Raw genomic sequence first — 20,204 nt, forward strand, 5'->3', positions numbered from 1 at the left:
ATTTTCTGATTTCTCGGAGTGTGTATCTACCTCCCGAATTATACCTAGGAATTACATCACAGAAAATATTAGACTTCCATGAATCACAGAACTTTCTAGGAATACTTTTGATAAACAAAACAAAGAGCAAAGTGAGAAAATAATAAAACTGGAAAAGGTCCAATAAAGGGTAACAACTTGATGTCTATTGCAGGTGAGCATCATGTATGTAAAATCGCTTTAAAGTTGCCACAGACCTTCAGGTGCAGGTCTAAGCAGGACTGGGCCTCTTACCTTCTCTAATTTATTTCACCTACAAATGATTCTCCAGGTTGTTTACTCTAGATAGGTGTTGTCTTAATGCTAGGACAGACTGAGGTGTAAATGATACATCAATCACCTTTATATTAGAACATTCTTCTCCAAACAAGAGAAGCCGGAGGACAGTCTGTAGTCATGACCAGATTGCAGTGAAAGAGGTATTTACATAACCATCTCATGCTATGCATGCACTCTGTTCAGTTTAAGTTAGGTGACTTATATCCATGGGTCCTTCCCATAGGGAAGTGAGAAAAGGAGCTGCTACTTGGATCTTTAAAAATTTGCAGAAAATGCAACTGTCTACATTAGCTCCTGTTTGTAGTCATCTGGAAGAAATGGGAGCCATAAAATAATTCTATAGAAATTATAAATAAAATCTTCAGTAGAATGTCTAAATCAAATCAGAAAAAAAATGTAAAAATTGCAGGATTTCACTAATTTCAGCTACTCCATTTTCACAAAATCATGCTAGCAGAGAAGAAGAGAGATATGAATTAATTTCTTCAGTATAAGCAATTCCTATTAATTTCTGTGAAAGCTGCATGAATCAAGGGTAATAGACCACCATTAAGATATATGTAACCGAAAGGCTGTTGACTTTCAGAAATCAGTTAAACTAGGGTAGCTGAAAGACAAGTTAATATATTTTTAATTAGATCTCCATTTGCTCAAGATAAAGATTGCGATCTCAGTGTGAAATGTATCTCAAAATATCGAGCCAAACATGTGGTCTGAGAAAAGTTATTTCTTAATGTGCTAAACATCTGCACTTGGACTAAGGGGTCTGACTAAATAAGAAATCCTTGCAAGACTGATTACCTTGATGGTATGATATCTGGGCACTGTGTGCCTATTTAGATCTATGTGATGTCTAGTGTGAAAATAACATACACAGTAATAAGTATAAATAGTCTAAAATTACCTTGCAAATAGAACTGCTTGGTATTGGTTAAGAGAGAAATCCTTCGACTGGTAAATAACTTTAAACATTAACTAAATTAACTACACCATTAAATTCTAGTTGTTACTAATAAGCATTCCAAAGCATGTTATTCACACAAATGCAACTTGATATGTTGTGATTTTAAGCAAGTAGAAAATAAGGAACTATTGGCCCTAGTTCAGCAAAACTGTCAAAAGCCAGTGATGAGTCAAAGGCAACTCTTTCTCACTCTGAAGACTGAAACACCTCCTCTTTGAGATGTGTTAGGAACAGCAGGCTATCTGCAAAAGTCACATTGTCACGGTGAGAAGAAAAACCTGGTGATATGTGATATCCATATATTTTCATCCCCTAAAGAGGCTAAAAACCCCATCTGATCTACCTACAATGCATCTGGAAATGAGATGACAGATCTCCAGTTCCTGTGAGACCACATCCCTATCTCATGGGGCAAGCCAAGAGAAGGTTGACCAGTTTCAGTATGTGCAGACAAGCAAGTGCACTCTTCCACGGTGACTAAGGAGTGACCTAAAAAAAAAAAAATCTTTTTATACCTTACCTCTTAGAAGAATGTTCTGTGTACAGGCAGGGTGGACCAGAACTGAACTCCGCACCAGCGTGTTGGATTCCCAAAACCTCGATGGCTGTGTTAGATTACACAACTGGCAAAATAAAACTGATGCAGATTCTTGAATTAGCTGGCTGTGAGGCAAGGAAGTAATGATTTATAGTGTTCATGCTTCTCATTTTAGCTTGGATTTTTCATGAATTTTAAAACTGTCATTGGCTTCATTTGGCATTTGCTCTTTTCTCACTACATACACTCTACCAGATACATAATTTAGAATTCCGCAACCACAATTTAAGTAAAAAAAAAAAAAGAAAAAAGACAGATTCATTTTCTTTCAGCCTTCTTAGAGACTTAAAACAAAGCTCTGGGTTTTTAAAAATCTAAATAAAAGGAAAAAGGAAGTGTTTTTCAAATAAAAAAAGTGTTTAAAAAAGAATATTTATCAAGCTATACCAAGGAAAATACATTGCTGCCCTCACTCTGTTTTAAATAGGTGCAACCAAAATATTTGTAACCAAAATTTTGAAGAGGATGAAAGGCAGATCCAGCCAGTTTGCATTTATCGTATATTGATTTATCACTAAATCTCTCATCTTATGCTTGAATCTTGGTGCATTGAAGACAGATAAATCCTTCACTATAATAGCTCTTCTACCTCTCAGTATGATGCAGAAAAATAGAAATATGCTGGTACCAAAACTACCAGATCCCTGTAGCTAGGTGTTTTATATAAGATCCTCAGCCTTGAATTTATCTGATTTTCATATCAATACTTTGCAGTATATTTTCAGCTTCTTTTGTCCCGTATGGCAGGGATATCGAGTCACAAGGAATGCCGTAGGTGGGGTTCAGGGGCGGCACGTAGAACATGGTTTAGTGTCTACTGAAACAGCTACAAGATTTGTCACTTGCCTACATAGTTCCAAGAAATCCCTCTAGCACACGCTAGAAGAGATCCACACATGCCAAGCTTATTGGATTTAAAGGAGAAAAGGTTTTACTCCCGGAAGACTGGGGGCAAAAGATCAAAGTAGTTGAATTGCGTCTGTATGTTACAAAGGAAGTATATTTTATCAGAATAATATATTTGGAAGTCTGACCTTTATGAGTACAAATACAGGTCTGGTATTAACAATTTGTTATGAGTAGTAGCAGTTCCGATATCATTATTAGATGGCACTTTGAAGCCCACCTTGAAAGACTTGGTCCTTCACGCTGTCAGTCTTTTCTCCAGTAGTGTAGTTCAACCTGGGATAAACATAAATATGATTGATCACATTTCTGAGTCACATTATTATCACTGACTTATAGCACCAGCTATATTGAATTTGCATCTCCGAAGAATATTTGGGATACCATGTGGTGAGCCTTGGGCAGAGTGATCAAAAGCTGGAGGTATTTTTCACACAATTTCTACATCCTTGTGATGGATTTTTCTGGCATTTTCATGTGAGATTTGGAGACATTTTTCTGACTAGACGACAGGACCGTGTATTTAAGGATTCTGCCCAAAAGTGACAGTTGGCAATCTAATTGTAACAAACATCCCACTGGTTTGGGCAAGAAATTATGGATACTTTTCCAGTAGTAATGCTACTTTGAGAAAAATTGAGATAACCCAATGGGAAAGAATCAAGATGGAAATAGTAAAGATTGTTCTTTAGATGACTTTTTCTAAATAGTAGATAAGATTTCTCCCATTAATTTAACATATTTACATAAATATTAAGCTTTCAAACTGAGCAATAATCAGTTATCTTCCTCTGAAGCAGACAAACGGAGTTATTAAAAATACATCAACTGTTTGGGGGAAATGGAAAGGATCGGCTTCCTCTTTCTACACCACTGGAGCCTCTTAATTGCTGTGTGCTACACAAAGAGGAGTGTAGAACAGAGTCTGAGCATGGAATCCAGCGACCCCAGAAGGTGAGGTCCATATTAAGAAATCTGCAGTGCAGTTCTCCACCCACAGTGAATCTACTTATTTTTTCTGAGTAAATAGGAAACAGTTTTTAAAAATGGTACTTTTTGCACTAAAACACACTTCCAAACATGTTGCAATGTTTTATGCTTGGTTCTGACTAATGTGATTAAACACCAAGTACAATAATTTGATTAGACTCACTTAACAGCCCCACTTAAATTTAAATTTCTTCCTCTGTCCGGAAAATATAAAATATGATGTACCAAGTTGCATGGCAAAATTTCCCAATTATTAATCCTCTTATTATATATATGAGAGAATAGTTACTATGAGATCAAGATAAAAGTCCAAAAAGCTGTTCTCTTTCACTGCCACTATAAAAGTATCTTTCTGTCTACAGAGCCTCAGACAGCCACTGGGGCCAAGCCAGGATTCCTGTAGTGAAACAATCGACTTGGCATCATGTTGACACATATAAACAACAGTCTGTCAACAGGCCTCACATTAGTGACAGAACATTTTTGGCAAAACAGTAGCATCCTTCTGGGCACTGTGGCAATAACAGCCAGTAGCATCCATTCATGCCTTCACTCTACAGCACAATATTAATTAAAAGATTATAGCAGTGACACTTATCCAAAAAGCTAAAAAAACACAGAAATATCCATGCAGAAAAGGAGAATGTTTATTGAATGAGAATATGCCTCTAGCTTCTTTTTCATACAGTAATTTTAAACTTGAGCACTGTATGTAACCTCTGACAGTTCACAATTAGCAGATAAATGCAACTGCTTGCTTGAAAATGGCTATATGAAGTGTATATACACACACACGTGCCATCAACTTATGTAAATCAACTTCACTCTAGCCTGAAATAAAAAGCACAAAACAAATAACATTGTTGATGAAAATAAACAGTGCTGTAGGCTTTTTTTCTTTTTTCTTTTTTTTTTTATGAAGGTCAAAATTAAAAGAGAATCACTGGTTTAAACTTTTTTGTATTTTGCCTTTTTTAAGCCATCTCTAACACTTAAAAATATATGTAAAGAAGTTCATATGTATGATAAATAACTGTCAATGAGTTAAAACAAGGTGTGATAAATATTTCAGCTAGTTAATGCCTTTAACATAACCATTCTGCTTTTTAACTTTTTACTAACTCCTTTATATATGAGTCATGTTTATTAATAATCTTTTATAGTCAATGGATCAAAATTAGAGATAAAATATAGAAGGAAACTTGGAAGGATGGAGAAATATCAATTACCTGCTGGCAACTGGATGGAAGCTCAAATAGTAAGAAAATATAATGCGCAGAGGAAAGTGGATGGCATCCAAGAATTCCAGAAAAAGCATAACATCAGTTCTGGAAGTTGTATATGCAAATTAGTACAGTAGTTTGTCTGGGCTAATTATCCTTACTGAAATATCCCACATTGCGTTGCAAAGAAATACCCTGAACTCACTTGACAAAAGGTATAATGTGTATGGCATTCACAGGCCCAGCATAGGAACCTAGAGAAACATAGCTGGAGAAGAAGTGAGGAGAGACCTTTAGCATTCATGTGATTCCTCTGACATACTATTTTGTGACTAAACCATCCTAGACAGATATTTGTCTTTGCCTAAGCATTTGGTGGTACAGATTCTTTAACTTTTTTTGTACATTTTATTTCACTCCCTGAAAACTTTTCGAGTAACATCTCATGTCTTTCCTTGGTCCCATGGAACAGTGGACTTGACTTTCTCATTATTAAGCATCTGAAGGGCACTGAGCTTCTTCAGGCTAAATCAAACCAGTTATTCTAATCTTGTGAGATTCACAGCAACAGGTATGCGAATGTAAGGACACCTATTGCCAACAGTTTCCAGACAGCTGAGCTGCCTCTGAGGTGTGACTTCTCTCCTTTTGCAAGGATGATAATTTAAGCTTTTTCCATTGAGTAAAACACATAAATCCTCTCCTCTGGAAGCTGGAAAGAGTTAATTTTCTCTTTTAAAACAGCTGGTGATAAACTTACAGTTAGAGCATTCACTTCAGAGTGCGCCCCTACTGTCTGACTACAGGTTAGGCAGCGTTTCTAAGGCAAAATAAAGAGAAAGTAAGCAAGAGTATGGGATGCCTCACACAGGAGCATTCAGCTTGAAAAGCCATCACCTGATTTTCAGTTTCTGCTTGGAGGTTTCTTCATTAATTGCATTGTCTGATTTTTTTTAAAACTAAAATGAAGTATCTAAGAAAAAAAGCATTCTCTTGGAGGTCATATCCCTCACCACCAAGCTTCATGTGCTCTTCCCGTCCCTCCTGTGCAGCCCATGCACCTGGAGCTGCCTGACAGCCCTGATTCTAGAGAGGTGCGTGAGGGTGTGGTAGCCAAACCTGGTCTCAGCCTGATACCTCAGTGCTCTTCTGAGAGGGGCTTGTTTTTAGAGGGTTTTAATCTGTCTGGTAAGAGAAACTCACCTAGAACCTCTTCCAGTTTTAGGTGCAAATCTTCTAACTATGGGAAGTATCCGGGTAGTCATTTTCCTAAATCTGTGTCTTCCAGATCAAGAACCTAATTTTTAGCAATAATGGCAGGAACAAAGCCAAACGCATGTCGGAAACTTTCAGTTAAGATTGATAAAATTACCGTTTTTTGGCCAAATTCTTCATCTCCTCCATGTGCAGATACTAACTGAATTCATTATGTACATGCTAGGAGTGCGTGATGAGATCTAAAATAACACTTTGAAAAAGAATGCTCTTTTGTGTATGAGACATAAGCTACCTACAAAACAGCACAAAGAACCTCAACACGGCACTTGAGACAGTTCAAATGCCATGTTAGACTCCTTTTTTAACCAGCATGCTGTATCATAACATTTCCATATGCTCAAATCAAAGCAAAGGAAATAGTTAACTTAATGAGGGATTGTAAGACTTGCCTATGTAGCCGTCTTTATAGAGTTTAAAACAAAGAATGAATATTTAGGCAAAAATAGCAAAACCATTAATATACAAAGAATAATTATAACCTTTGCAAATTTAAACAGTTAGGATGATATTAACTGAGATCTACATTTTTTCTATCCTGAAGGAAATCTCAACATTTCTCTGATTTCATAATGAGATTTTGAAATTCCAATATTTTTATTTTAAAATGTCAAAATCAAATATATATATTGGGGTTTTTCATCAACAGAAAAGGTTTTTGCATTGCTATGTTTTGCATTGCTAGTTACATGGTGTCCCTAAACTTGCTTAGCTCAAAAAAAAAAAAAAGGTATTTTTCTGTCAGTGATGTGATCAACTGGAGATATTTACCCCTCAAAGTAACAGTGATCTGGTCTACAGCTGCCATATCGTAATGAAATATTGTGGGAAAGCACCAATTAAGTGCTAGTCAACAGATTGGAGCTGCACATTTTAGTGTCCAACCTTTCAACTAAAATGAGATATTTTGATTTTTAAATTAGAAAATTCAATCAGGAAAGCATGCTACAAAATAAAACAAAGCCAAAACAGAAAATCACATGACTTTGTAGAAATTTTATTTCCATAGAAAAAAAATGATCAGTCAAATGTGTGTCAGAGGTGGTTGAATACTGGAGTTTTGCAATTGTTGATTCTTCCACTATCCAGAGGGGAAGGAAAAGAATAAGAATGGAAGAAGTAATTATCAAAATATACTAAGATTTTTCTAAGATGCATATCTAGAAAAAGGCATCTAGATATCTCTAAAATTCAGCTGCTTTGCTTTCACAGGTAATGCTATCAAGGTCTGCAAATTTATTCCTGCATAAAGAAAATAAAATAAATGAGTAGCTCAAGTTTAGGCAGGTATCTTCTGGGCTTGCAACTCCTACAGATAGAATGCTGTTTATATTTTTTTTTAGTTTTTTTTTTTTTTATCTACTTTCCTCTAAAAACCAAAAGAATATAAACATGCTTTTTTGGTATAGGATTTCAAGTTTACTCTCCTGCTTCTGGGTCTCAAAGGAAAACGTCACAAGAAAGGAAATAAAATGACTCTTCAGGGGCTCAGAAAACATGAAATAAAAAGGCTTCAAATGATGAAATGTGTAGAGTGATTTGTGGTGGTTTGTGAAAGTTTTATTGAACGTTAACTAGCAGAGTGATACTGTAGCTTTCAGTCTTGATTCATCCCCTCCCAGCCATTTCTCTCCCCTGTTGTTCAAATGTCATAAGCTTTTTACATTTCAGCTGAGTTTCTTCTGACATTGAACAGAAGTGAGAAGGCTGAGAGAACAACTTCTAAAACTGTTGGTTTTCTCGTCTCACTGTCCTTATGTTACACATGGATGGCTCTTATCCATGGTAAGTTAGATAGAAATACAGCTCTGAGTCCTGGATCTTGGAATTAGTTGATGCAGGGCACTGTTGGGAATGCCCAGTTGTTCTTTGTATTTGTCTTTACTTATTTAGATACTCAAAACTCATTGATTTTATGAGGGTCTGTACAGGCTCACATCCAAAATAAAATTAGCCAATGAGAATACTGTGAATGTGGGTTACCATTTTTTTTCCTATGCTAAAAGAGAATATGAAAACAATGCTAATTTTGTGAACAATCCCAAGTTCCCTTGCTTAGCAACCCTAAAAAGATTTGTAGATACAGTCCAGTTGACTAACAAACACTTGTTTACAACCTAGCCTGAGAAAAGCTGCACTTGGTATTCCAATTGGAACAATTTATTTATCAGGACTCAGATTTTCAAACACAGATTTTCAAAGATTAAGAGGCACATTTTCATAACAGCAGGCATAACAATGTAGTACATATGTAACTTTGAGACATATTATGCACGTGATTCAGCATATTTCTTGTTTGTTCTGTGATATCCAAAAGGACACCACCTACAGTTCCCAAAAATTAGTTTCAAATGTCTTAAAATCAGGTTAGCTGTACCTTTCGTCCAAAATAAGTGACCTTCCAAATTTTGTGTACAACTTAAAAAGTTCTGGCAAGATCTTTTGTGTAACCTTTAGTTTTAGACTGTAGTTAGTGTTTGTAAAATTTAAAACGTAGAGAAAAGTGTGTCATATTCCATGTCCTGACAAACAAACAATATTAGATTAGCATACTTTAAGTACACATGCATAATAGCTTCAAAAAACATTTCTAAAGATCTCACTGGAAGCTTCTGAATAAAAAAAAATTAGTGTGGTTTATTCATAGAGTACAATTAAAGACAAATATTCTGGAAATAAGCTATATCAGTGTCCTGGTGTTTGTCCCATTTTGGCCATCTTTAAAATGGTCAGTAAGGAAGCCTAGTGTGCACTAATTCATTAAAATCAGCTGTACTTATCAACATCTTACCCTGCCTCGACCTCTGTAGAATTTCTCCTTTCAAAAGCAGACTACTTAAAGTTTTTAAAAATGAGTTTCAAATACATCCTAAGAAATATCTACTACAATATATATTATCTAAAATGAGTAACTCCCGCATGCCTTTGATAGGAACTTGAATCAGGGAAGATACCTAGCAAAGTCATATGGTCATTGACTTCCAAAATCTTCTCTCATTTTAGGTACCTACAAATGGAATATTTCGCCCTGTGGTCATGACTCTAAAAATATATGGTTCTGCTCAGGTGCTGTTCACTATGTTTCATCATTTATATCTACCTATTGGGCAAATCTTGTCTATGTAAAATTAAAAAATTACTTAAAACAAATTTGGTCTGCTAACTTGCAGTCCACTGCACAACAAAATGCTAAATTGTATCAGAGAATGAAATTTGTCTGAAATCAAGGCACTTCACAGGACGCACACTACAGAACTGGAGTTCTCAGCCAACTGAACTTTGAGTAAAGTACTTCCACTACTTTTAAGGGAAACAGAAAAATGCCACTCCCATCCTATTGCAGTTGTTTTGAAAAAACAACAGAGCAGTTCAGAAGTTTTTGGTTCCAAAGATTTCACAAGATGCAATTTTTTTTGTTAATTTAGAACTGCTGTCATATCTCCAGGTAGCTGTGCAGTTCAGAAAGGTGTACCTCTCTCAATGCATGCTAGGGCTGCTGAATGAGCAGAACAGCATGTGCAGCCTGTTCAGTCAGATGTAGCCTGGGCAATGTGATTGCTCTGCCACTTTGGAGATCTGGCACAACCCCTGTGTGTCCTGTCAAGCATCACAGTGTCATTTACAAATAAAAAAAACTAGCTGTGTTTTCAGTCATAAAACTGGCAGCCATGAACTTTTCAGTTTTATGGTACATTTTTCTATGATTTTTTTTTTAAACTGGAAAACAAAATGTTTAATAGAAATTAGCATAGTATTCATAGTAGATGCTTTTGAAAAAAATCTGTCATGAATTTTTTTCTAAATAAAATTTAGTAAGGCAGCTCTAAATGGGTATCATGCTCAAGTATTTGTAAAAAAAAAGTTTTAAATGGTTTTTATGTCTGAAGAAATTTTAGAAATAATAGACACCGATTAATTAAGGGGGATTTAATTCAAAATGTATGATATTTTCCAATAATTGTGTCTATTTTACATTTTAATGAAATAAAGTCCTTATAAGATTAAGTTAATCTATATTTAATACGAGTGGAAGTATTCTTTTAATGTTCCACAGGAAATGCTGAATTCTTTATGGTTCTCTGCACTATTGTCCATGACTTTGCTCAAGGTACCTTTGAATTTTCATATAAACTTTATACAGAAAGGTTTGAAAAGGTTTAACTCTATTTGAAAAATTACAGAGTGTCCTAAAATCTCTTCATTTTCAAGGAACTCAAGGAAGGGAAAAGTGGAACTCATTTTCTTTTAAAGTTCATATGACACGCACAGCATGCTAAATGCATATGCACAACATGTGCCATTAAATATTAGCTGTTACTTCATCAACAGCATCTTCTAAATGAGGATGAGAAGGGACACAAACAGTTGCTTCAGCTGAGGTTTTTAGAAACACCCAAGGCATCTAGGCAGCAAATTCCCATTTAAATTCACCAGAAGTTGGGACTCTGACTCCCTTGAGCTCTATTAAAAATCTCCCTTCCCCCTTGAATCACAAATGCAATTGCTCCATTAGTTTGATTTTGATTAATTAACAGTGCTTTTAGGCTTTCCATGCATGAATTTATCAAATGTTACCAAACTGAAATACATCAGTTATTTCCTCTTTTAAGCATAAAAGAACTCGGTGGTATTTCAAAGTGTTTGTAAATGATGGCTTAATAGCTTCTAATGCATCATGGCCCAGTTTTTACAAGTTGATTATGAAATGCTCATGCAGCTTAGAAAATCAAATGGCAGCCCTTACAACCATGGCTCATGTTAATTGAATAAGTAAATTATTCTCTTTATAGCAGGTTAATACATATGACAATAAAATCCTAACAGTTTGCTTCTCCACAGTTGGGGCCAACGCGACAACTTGTTCTGTGGCTGGGTACAAGAACAGGGAGTAACATATGGCTTTGACGAATGCTCTCTGGTATAAGTCAACAGCAGTATATCAGCTTAGATTGCCTCTGATGGACAGATATTGCTTGTGAAGGCACATCTGAGGGTTATTGATCAGGAAGAAAAAAGAATATGTGTATACTACCCTCCAGTAACAGTGAAAATCTGATAATGTATAAGCATATTGAAACCAAAATGTGGAAAATTGAAAGGCTGAAACTTTACTAACAAATACTTAAGTAGGTATTAACCAAAACCCACCCTGTTCCTCAACTGGCCCCAAGACTGTCAAACTATGAGGGTTGACTAAGATGGATTCCTATTACACCTTGTAATTTAATGTACTACTCAGGGTCATACTACCTTCTAATAATAGAAAAACAGAGTGTTGCCTAATAGGAGCCCAGCAGTTCTGGATGGAATACAAACATGCCTAACATGCCAAAAAGAAAAAAACACAATGCTTTACATATAAAGTCAAATGCAAGAGTGAGAAAAGTAAATGCAGATCCCATAATCAGCATTCTACATTTTATTTTCTGTAAAGAGTGCAAAAGGGGCAAATTCAGTTTCTAATTCACTAATAAAAAAATCTGCTGGGAAAGGTTTTCTGTCAGAATAAAATGGATCATTTGTAGGCCTGAGAGCCTTAGATGTTTTCAACAGTTAAATGACTACCTGTGCTGTAAGTCCTACCATCACAAAGCTCCTGAAAGACTTAGACTACTCTGGAATTACTTCATATTTTCCACCTGAACTTGCATTGAGTGATGTTAATGGGCTTTTTGCCTCACCTGTGAGGTAGCAATAGTATTGTGTTGGGTGACACCAACATCAAGTAAATAGAAAAGAACTTTTCCTTTGTCTTAGTTCATTGCCTGGGCTGCAGATAAACTAATATGTGTAACTGTTCAAAACAAATAACTTCAGACAGACCGGTACATTTTTCAATCTCTCTCTCAATATTTCATTTTGTTGTATGAACCTCTAACACACCCATTAAACAAAATGTTATTAGCAAAAGCAAAAAGTGGGAACACATCAGTTCTTTTTATTAATTATTTCTACAACATTATTGGAGTGATCAGTGTTCAGAAACAGAGAAAAATAAATCAATTGGTGCCCACGCGTATTTAGCCAACAAAAAGCATAAAACTTTCCACAGGACTTCTACCTTATGGGTTTTTTTCACTGAAGAAAATCAAAAATTACTTTTTCCCATTCTGCCATTGGAACAAAGTCACAACAGAGGTATAAAGATGTAACATAAATACATTCAAAAATTACTATTGAGAATATAGTATGAAAAGGAATAAGCAGGAAGGAATTACTCAGCTGGAATATGACAGTTCACTGTGGGCAATGACTTTTAACTCTCCGCAAAAATACATTGTTTTATATTCAGATATATTTTCAGCTTGCATAGCTTTTTGACAAGATGCCTTAAACAACCCAAATTTTTAAATATAATGCTCCAAAACTGGCTTAGATGGGACTCAAAAGACAGAGTGACTCTGAAACTGTGGCTTGAACAAATGACAGAAAGGCTGCTTGACTAGGTTTCAGTGGCAGCCTGTAAGTCAAGTGTGTGAGTACATGCGTATATCATCTACTGAGGTTTACAGTTAATACAAACATGAGTGGAGATGTGCTTCCTGAGTCCTATACTTTTCTGTATTCTCAACCCTGTACAGAAAGAAAGAGAATGGAAACTTCTCAGTATATGAAAAGAAAAAATGGGTCTGTTTCTTTTCCCTGAGCATCCTAAATTCCTGTAGGCTGTGTCTGACCCACTCAGGGTGAAAGGGCTCTGTGGGAGGTAGCCTCCCTTCTCCCCTTCCCTCCCACTGTCCCAGGTGAGCATCTCTAGTTCTTGTCCTGCAAATCTGAGAGCAAAGTTCTTCTCTACCATTGGAAATAATTCACATCTTTTATGGTTCTATTGTTCAGCATGGTCTACATCCTATACTGGTAGAGTTGTCTGAGAAACGATGTTTATAATTTCTCAGGACTCTAAGACTTTTTTTAAATTGCATTGTAAGTAAATTCTGGTCTGGGAATGAGGGGAAAACTGTGTTTTATTAGAAGGTATAGTCACGTTCCTTATTACTTTTCAGTAGACACTCAGAGAAAAATATTTAATGCTTTATTAATGGAAAATTTAAATTATGCTTTAGAAGGTGTTTTTACAGGTATCTGTTTTTCAGGCATGTGGTAGCAGTACAGTCTGTAAGTGGAAGTCTTAAAACAGTTAAATCTCTGAAATGGTCTTCCAGCATACAATCTTCTACATTTTCAATGCATTACATCAGTGTAAACTCTCAGAACCTGATATGTAGTATCTTTTAAATACTATAAAATAGCTTCTTTCATAGTCAGATCAGATGGTTTCATGGCACTCCAATCTAGAGAAAAATATAGTGAATCTAAAACAAATACTGCTATCTACCCAAGGACTTATTTATTCTATCCATCCAATTACTGAAAGTTGAAACACTAGAGTTATTTTTGTGAGATATGATTGGGACTTTCTTAAAGATAAAAACCTCAAGGGAGAAGGGATAGGATAGTTTTGATTTTGAAGGAAGAAAAATGAATTTAGCAAAACTAATTTGAAAAAAAAAATCTAATGACTTATAGAATGAATTGGTATGATTCGGTTAAAATGTAATAATATCAGGTTTACAGAGAAAACCCTCCTACCTTATTATCTTTTAAAAATTACCTCAAAATAATTGTTTATTTCTAAAAATTGAATGCTTCAACTACATTTGACTGGAAAAGTATTGCATTTTGTATTACTGATTGATGTTTATTTTTTTTTCAATTAGTGGTTTGTTTTCTCTTTATAGTTTAGCTGATATAAAATGCTCTATACCTATCTTCCGAAAAGTTTTACGAGACTAATTAAACAATATGGACCCTAAACTGAAAGGAAAGGTAAAAAGAAAGAACATTTTGAGATGACTGAAATATATACATTTTCATGACAAACAGTAATTTTTTTCCCCTTTTTTGCATATACATGTATTGACAAAAGCAGAATTGTATACATTTTTAAATTATGGATTTAAATTTGTTAAATTTATTTTCCCTAAGAACAATCACTAAATCAGAGACTGATATATCTTTGTGCATTCTATGGAAAAAGATCTCAAGTATTAAGGCTTGTAGTTGATTTAAATAAGAGCAGTAACTTATATTAACAAACCCAGATATTAAAATTAACAACGAAGTAGAAATATTGGTGTACCAAAGAATATTCTAGTTGATTCAACCATATTTGCAATCATACATTAAGTAGCAGGGAAGACCTAGTTATGGGAAAATAATATCTTGTCAGCATTCATCTTTCAAATAAACGTAAAAATTCCAAATCTCTTTGGTGAAAACTGTGGTTGACTATTTTGTTCTTCTGCCTCAATGAGCCCAACTGCTTCACTGTAAGAAGAAGGCTTGTTTCGCGAAGATAGGCACAAGACCATAAAATAACCCCCTTGGTAAGCAAGCGCTGCTATCATTTTTTTTTCAGTGCAAAGCATGTATCCTACACAGTGATAAAGAACCCAAGAGATCTCTAGCTTAGTTTTTCCAATTTGATTGACTTTTCTCTTGTAATATCTGTCTGAATGAGCATAGCTCTAAGTTTTCAAAAACAGAATCTCATTACACTTTATTCTACTGGATCACAGAACCTTCTATAAGCAGAAATATCTTCCTTACACAGGTAATCATAGATCACCGTCAAATCATCCCTACTTTCACTCAGACAAAATAGATGATTTTAGCTTGTTAGTCTCATTATAAAATGAGCTTTCAAGGCCTTGAAACATAGTGCATCTTACTCTCCAATTACTGGCTGGAAAATAGAAATTACTCCTCTCAGCTGGCTACACAGCAAACTTTATATAGACTCTATCACAGTAATATTGTTGGGTTTCATTTATGTCTTCAGTGCTGCTAAGTTGGGTGTATTTATATCAGAGGCATAATAACCAGACAGTGGGGTTAAACGCCACCATAAACAGAGATGAAGTCTGAGCTACAAAGTGGTTCTAATGTACAAAATGGAAAAAAAAAAAATCCGCTTTATTCCCCAAAGACAACAGTATGTACTTATTGCACTATTTCACCATGATCCATCACTCATTAACTTAGCAGAAATCAATTTCTGAAAATTATTTAGGTTTTATTTTTCATTTAGAAATAAGTAAACCAGATAGTCCTGCTAAAGTGTTGTGAGAGGAGTATTGACTACTGAAGAAATGACTAAAAACGATTTACTTTAGGTATTTCTAAATTGTATATTATAAATATATATATCACGTACAGTATATTTATATCTGTGCTAACATATAGGCTGAAATTCAGAAAGACTTATCTCACTTTTGAAGCAAGACAATATTCCCTATTTCTAAAATTTCTATTAACATTTGAGTCTTATATATAAAAAAATAAAATGAGGAAACTTTACAAGTTCAATGTTTGTTATAGGAGCAAAAAAATGACATGCAGAAAGAAGAAAATGTAAGAATCTTGGGAAAAATCTAGTGCAATAATAAATGAAAATAGTTTTATCATCTGATATAGATATTAGAAATATTTCTCTGCGGATGATAAGTGTGACTAGAATAGCATCCATTTAAAAGAAATTACATTACATGTTCATCTCTGATGGCTATTGTGGGACTGATATTAGAGTAGTGCTATCTGCAATTTACCTTTTTTAACTAATAGCTCTTTGTTTTCTGCATGGATCCTTTTAAAATCTCTCATATGCTTTTAAGATATCACTTACCGTTTAATCACTTTCCACTTATTCTTCACTCTCCAAGCTCTTTAATCTCTAGTTACATTATGATTTTCTTCGTGTATATATTTGAGCATGTACACAGACTTGGTTTCTTACCAGATCTGTCTATCTTGACAGATATACAATATTTTGCTTTAATATTCAGTCTATTACCAGAATGATCAAGTTATTTGTAGGACTTTTAATCTGTTACATCCCATAGCGAAGGTAGTCACAGGATGTCCTATGACTTGTGGCATGGTCACAATGGAGAACTGGGACAGAAGAATTCTGGGACAGAAGGGATGGTGAAGTCAGAGGGCAAGAGAATGGAGATCTCAAAAAACTCCAGTTTAAATGCTCTGTTTCATTCACTAATACTGCCCTTTTTTTTTGTGAGCTAAAACTGTATAGTGGTGGGCAGCAAGCTGTTGTATGGCCTTTGAAATAAACCACAGGGAGCTGTATAGGTCTATGTACCATTTCCTTCAGGGCTATAAGCCATAACTGGCTACTCTTGGGATGATCAAACCACCATAGCACAGGGATGACTCCAAAAAAGAGTTCTGTAAATCAAATTATTCCAGAACAGTATATAAACAACTCTAAAACACTGGATGACCTCCAAAGAGGTGACTCCCTGTTTATAAGGCCTACCAGTACTTTTGCCCCAGCTTTGCTGCTTCAGATTTTTTGCCATGTGTGCTTAAATGCTGCGTTAAATGGGGATCTTAAAAGCTATGACTGCTGTAAACCTCTCAATTGTATTGCCAAAATTGGTGTCTTTTGTAACACTGCTATTACTGCTAATATAAAAGCAGATGAAACTATTAGCCACTTTGCAAAGAGATATTATTCACAGAAAGACATAAAATCCTTCTGAATATCCAAGGAAAAAGGGTAGTTTATTGAGTCTTTAGCATATGGATTTTGGATTAAGGTATAGCAAATATCTTTGTTGTGATGAAAGTGAAAGGTTAAATTAAATTCCAGGGATAAACTCAGGAGCAAAATTTGCAAATCCAGTGCTTCTCTGAGGCATGAAGCAATGTTTGTAAAGAACCAGCAGGCTGACTGGGGAGGAACTGAGTCAAAGCAACACTGAAGAGGTCATTTTCCCCTATCACTGTGATCACAATTACATCAGTGCTGTTAGGAGACTCATTCACTACAGAGTTCAGGAAAGAAGGAGTATTCAAAGTCTCTGAGTCCTTTTTGCTCCCCTCCTCCACTCAAGAGACAATCTCTTAGGCATGAAATGAAGAGATCATATAAACCTTTTCTCAAAGCATAAATGAAAGTCCAGCTCAAACAGCTGAGTATTTCTCAGTATTCTGCCCTGTACCCCTACATTTTGTAGGTCAGGTGGGAAGGAGCTGTGGAAAAAAAGAATTATTGCAAATAACTTTCCTTCTGTCAAACGGAGATATTCTATTGCTCAATACAAAAGACTGTGGAGAGGTCACGAACACCTGAAAACCAAAGTAACAAACTGCAAACTCTTTTTTGGACCTTTGTTATGCAACATGCTATACAATACCTGGATTACATGAAGTCTCCCAATTACAAATGCTTATACATGTATAGACTAGTAGCATGAAAGTGCTTTTCTGTCCACATTGTGCTTTCAAATGTGCTTCAGAAACTCAGTACAATTTGAACACAGGGAAAGTAAAATCATTACCTGCAATATCACTATCGCTAAGAAAATAAGAAAGCATTTTGTACTTGAGAAAGATAAAAGCTGTCATATGCATCCAAATGTACAAACACATGCAAAAAATAAAAAAAAAAAACCCTACTGCATACATTTTCTCTAGGATTCAGTACAAGAAAAATAATGTTTGAGCCTCTTTATATTTTCAAGTTACTCACTTTTTAAATTTTATGTACTAGCCATTCCAACCCCATGGCTTCACAGTTCTCCATGGTAAAAATTGGTGAGTGAATGCATAGTGACCATCTGCTGGCTTCCGTGATGCTGAGCTTCATTAGCACACTTATCACGGAATACATTTCTTGGTTGGGCTTATCAAGGTATTATGGAAAATTTATCAATGTGCTTTTCACTTCCTTCCATTCTCTCCTTGTTCCCTTCCTTCCTTATGACTTCCATTGTTATTAGCTGACTCCTGCAGTTGGTTCGTTGTACATAACCAGGTCCTACTGCGGTAGCCCAGCAATTCAGCACCAGCTAGCAAACAGGGGCATGAGAATCCATTTAACAAGTCTGCAGAGAGCTCTTTAGTTCCTGGGGGTGCAGCTGGGGTAAGCAAGGGGGGTCATGCCTTAAGGTCCATCTGGGTTTTTTTTGATTTTTCTAATTTTTTATAAGTTTTATAATAGTTATATAGTAGAATAGATTTTAGAAGCAGCAGCATTTATTCCCTTACCCTTAGCATAGTAACTACACACATTCCCCAACCCTATTACCCCATTCCATGCTCCCCATATCAAATATCCCCAGAATTCCAGTAGAAACGTTTAGTCTCTCTTTCAGATAGGCCTCTTCTATTTGAGGACATCTAATGCTGGGCTGAACCGCAAGAGTACAGTCAAGAACTGAGTAACCATGTGCCCCCTGTACCCTGAAGAAGATGAATATCATGAAGAAAAGGGTCTCAAAGACCCCAGCCCCAATTCCTAAAGGGCAGGACCAGGGATGGACCAGGGAAAAAGCCAGGGGGAGGTAAAATCTGGGATTGGACAGAGAATATTATAAATTATAACATCTGTAACAGAAGCAGCATGCCTCTTATAACCAACCCTATGCCTTAGAGGCACAAATTAATCCCTTTCCTTATCTCACCTTCAAAACTAGGTTGTCTCGGAGTTTTTTCTCCCTGAGTTTTCTTTTAGGCATCAGGGGGAGCGGTTCACCTTCTCCTTGCTTCCCCAGCCCAAAGGGACCTTTCAGGGTTCAAGCATCTTGCAGGCTGCACCGGAGAGTTTGCTGGAGATAAGGGACTCCCAGCTGCCTGGTTTCCAGAAGGCTGATGCTGAAATGGTCAAAAACATCAGGAAGATCTTTTTGATATGCTGAGGAGGGATATAGGGTAGTGCAAGGGGAGGGTGGGCAGCACTCCCCCTCTGTGATTCCAGACCGCAATGTTTGAAACCTGTGCTGGGCAGACAGATATCCTACTCTGTGGTCTGCCGGAGAGGGCAGAGGAGTTGCATCAGGATGCATCAGTGCGCAACCTATTTCTCTTTACCAAGAAATACCCAGGGATATGATTAACAATAATATAAGTTGCACCCATAAAGTCAGAGGGCTTTGATACTGTGATATCTCTTTCTCTTGCGAGAAATCTGGAAGGTGAATGTGGCTTGCAAACTCAGAAAGAAGAAGAAATCTAAGGAGAGTCCAGCCAGCATTGAATCTATATGTTTGGACTTCTACAGAAAAAAGATTGATAGTTCAAAAAATACAGATGTCATTTTAAAAGTGCAATGGAAAGGCACATGGTACTTGAGACTTAGGAGTTCACATTTAGGGTAACCTTCCCTTGGAGAAACTTGGGCAAAGCATTCCAAACAACTGCCATTCCATGTGCTTATTATACTCAGTCATCAGTACCAGAGACTAGTCACTAAAGTGGGTTTTTAAAGGAATTTTTCTCATTAGTGGGACATTTTTATTTTTGTTGCACTAACAAGCAAGTATATCAGAGATTCACATAGGAAACACAGTGTCTGGGTCTTTAAACCTGATCAGGTAACGTCACAACACCTACACAATTTCACAGAAGCTATGAAAAGAATAAATGGCATTGGAAAAAGCCCCATTTCTTACAAAATTAGAAACATCTGACAGAATTACTAAAATATATACACAGAAACATCATGTATTCAGAACTGATTTTGGATCATATGACGTAAAAATAGCTTCATGTATGAGCAACTAAACCAAAATTTGTTAAAATTCTGGGATGAATAGCTGAGGATAGAAGACTGCACAGGTAGCAGTTAAAATTGTTAGGCCTTTTAAAGATTACCTGTGATACTAAAACTAATTGTCTACACGCCAGCCTCCTTGAGTTGGTTCCTGTAAGAAGAAAAGGGAAACATCCAGCCATTTATCTCACCCAACATGTAAATGTCCTATGTAAATTAAAATATTGATCCTTACTCTAGGTTGGTTCAGCATTTCCTATTCCACCTAAAATTTCACATAGAAGTGGCCTCAGTAAGTGAATGTACTAAGATAATTATGAAATTCATATTTTATTTCTTCCTATACGTTTAAAA

General features: G+C 35.8%; 1 long non-coding RNA gene across 1 annotated transcript; it reads right to left on the reverse strand.

Moving 5' to 3' along the window:
• Positions 1-1,810: 1,810 nt before the first annotated feature.
• LOC120325213 lies at positions 1,811-20,003 on the reverse strand. Its single transcript, XR_005567110.1, has 4 exons — positions 19,952-20,003; positions 18,763-18,952; positions 3,007-3,062; positions 1,811-1,919 (listed from the first exon to the last, which is right to left on the reverse strand). It is a non-coding gene; the product is annotated as an uncharacterized LOC120325213 (long non-coding RNA).
• Between the last annotated feature and the right edge of the window lie 201 nt (positions 20,004-20,204).

This window comes from Pipra filicauda, unplaced genomic scaffold, assembly GCF_003945595.2.
Source record: "Pipra filicauda isolate LSUMZ 115617 unplaced genomic scaffold, ASM394559v2 scaffold128_size5466820_pilon, whole genome shotgun sequence".
NCBI classification, from domain to species: Eukaryota; Metazoa; Chordata; class Aves; order Passeriformes; family Pipridae; genus Pipra; species Pipra filicauda.